Raw genomic sequence first — 2,946 nt, 5'->3', positions numbered from 1 at the left:
TGAAGTAATAAATAAATAAACAAACCTGAATGGCATTTCAATGGAAAGCAATGTGTTTGAAATTAAAGCAGTCAAGGACCATCAGCTAGCAGGCTAATCTATGCAAATATTCCATTCTATATTGTTAAGGCACTCACAGCAACATCATCCTGACTTAGTGCTTCATTACAGGCAAGAAGTAATATCACTGTCCATTGGTGCTAAGATTTTGAAGTGACAAAGTACCACATCAGAAGAAAACTGATGTGAATAAGAGCATTTTGCTGATCAGAGGACTGCAGATGAGTTTTAGTGTCCCTGGTTTCATCAGTGACAGACTTATTAGCTGTAGCTTGAAGAGGCTGACGCTTGAATACAGAGCTGATCTTCAGCCATAAGCTTGAATTGCTCTAGGTGACTGTGACTAATCAGTACTCAGCAGCAGTTCTGCCAGGGTCATCATCAGCTCAGATTCAGTTCTGTAATTGGTAGTGGTCACATCGTTAACACAGCTCAGCCAGCACTCAACCAAGGGTAAATCATGCAACATTTTTCATGGCTTAAGCAGAGGTAAGACAGCAAAACTCCAGTCCCACAGCAGCAGTTCACACTGCTTGCTGGAGTGACTCTTGGTGTCACTCATTGCATGTCCCTTTCACTCTCTAAAAGTTAGTCAACTGGTTCAAATTAGCCTATCTACTCTTCCCCTTGAATCATCAGAGAAAATTGCACCTCAGAAATATTTAATCAACAATAATGTAAGGATGTGTGAAAAAATGAGTTGCCCCTTGGGAGATGCTTCTCTCTTTCTGTTGACTAAAGAGCAATAAAGCCTAGATAACTTAGAGCTGAGGTTATTCATCAACCTTTTAGAATCCTATATTACTTGAGATATGACTGTAAGGCCAAGAGCAACAGCCTCAATATAAAACTGAAGTAATAAAACTGGTAGGCTCTAATGTCTCCTGGGTTAGCAAGCACCTGTCTGCAGTGCTTGTCACTGGATATCTGTCAGGTCTAATGGAATGATGTGGCTGTGCACCTTTTACAGGTTAAACATCCCACCATTTCTGATACAATGCTATTCATCAGGCACTCTTTGCAGTTTGCATTGTACACTATGAAGCTGTACAATAAACTGCTTTTTAGGCAACAAATTCTATGCTATAGGAATGACTGTGACACTCCTTGGCTTTATTTTCCTGTTCGAAGTTAAATCTATGTACCTATTTAGACACTTTTCTACTGCTAACACATGATGAGAATGTGTTAAGTAGAGATAGTAAAACAGTGACGATCTATGTAGAAATATTTTAATCATATTTCCCCATTTCTGATGCTGAGTCAAGTCATTGGGTCAAGTTCATAATTTCTATTAAGCCAAACATTTGATTTTTCCTTTAACAGGGAAAACAAAGGATTTTGTCTGCTGCACAATGCTGTGAAAAGATCTTTGCATGTTGGTTACTGTCCTGGAGGCTGTATGAGTAACAGCATAGGAATAGAAAGCATTTATACTGCTGGTTGATGTCTGTCTGCCTAGCTGGTAAAGGAAGAAAGAAGGATACTTATATTCCCTGAGTACAGTGCCAGTCATTCTTTTTCTTGACCAAGGTGAGGTAATCCATGCGATTAAAAGGGAATTTCTGCAAAAAAATTTCCTTGTTTCAATTAAGAAAAAATAAAATAAAAATGGGGGTGAAGAAGTGAGAATAACTACCGGAATGCAGGAAAACAGAGTGTGAATTGAACGCATGATATATATAGCTAAGTAGGCCAGTGTAGACATTGAAATAATAAAAAAAAATTAAGTTATAGCCCCACATCTTAGGAAAACACAGGTAATTCTTCAAAATAGCCATGACAATATGTTCTAACAGAAAAGAGAGATTTGCAATTTCAGCATAATGGTAGAGTTTGAAGAATTTGCTGCAGCCATCTACACCATTTCTTCTGTTTTTGCAGCTTTGGAATATAGCGAAGACCCCAATATGCCCTACTGTGATCAGGGTCTAAATACTGCAAAATTGACCTTTTATCATGCTAAATGTGAAGTGTGAAAGACTCTAATGTGTAACATGGAGAAAAACTAATTTAGAAATTTCCATGGCTACAGGAAGAAAAAAAACAGGCTCAGAGCAAACCATAAACTCTGCAGAAGAATACAGAGTGACATACTGCAGAATGGCAAATACCATATTGAGCATGTACAGTATAATGAGAGGAATTAGGTCAGGAGAAGGGGGGATGGTAATTAATTTTTTATCTCAGTGCAGAATTGGTGAAACTATATTTGAGTGCTTTACACTGTTTTGGGCTCCATAATACAAAAAAGATTTTGCTGAATTGGAAAGACTCCAAAAAAGGATAACAAAAATGATAAAAAAATGTTTATTAAGAAAAGAGAATTTGCAAAGCCTGGGGAAAGTAGGACTAAGGCACAACATGAAAGCTAATTCTAAATACCTGCAGGGGATTAACACAAAAAAAATGACTGAGGGTAGAGTAGGGAAAGAAAAAGTATTTCAGCAATCAGCTCAGGTACAAGAAAATAATTACCTCCAAATAACTTTGGAAAAGAGAAAATAAAAGGTGTCTGTGTGCAGCTTGCAGTCAGTCTCATACAAGTCAGTTCATTGACTTTCCAGTAGGGAAACCTGAGGAACCAGTTATTTGTCAGTGGGAAAGAAGTACTTGTCAGTATGAATAAAGGCATAGTCTTTTTTCTCTTTCTGGAATTCTGACTATGGGCTGAAAGAACTTCCCTTCCCTTCCCCTTCCCCTTCCCCTTCCCCTTCCCTCCCCCTTCCCCTTCCCCTTCCCCTTCCCCTTCCCCTTCCCCTTCCCCTTTCCCTTTCCCGTCCCTTCCCTTTTTTTCCTTCATAAGAAACATGCAACTGGTAACACTAAAATTTCAGTCAAACCTTTACTGAAAAAGAAGATTTTCAAATGTATATTCAACATCTG

Source organism: Vidua macroura, chromosome 4 (genome assembly GCF_024509145.1).
Source record: "Vidua macroura isolate BioBank_ID:100142 chromosome 4, ASM2450914v1, whole genome shotgun sequence".
NCBI lineage: Eukaryota > Metazoa > Chordata > Aves > Passeriformes > Viduidae > Vidua > Vidua macroura.
The sequence above is the reverse complement of the archived record's forward strand: the minus strand, read 5'-3'. Positions refer to the sequence as shown.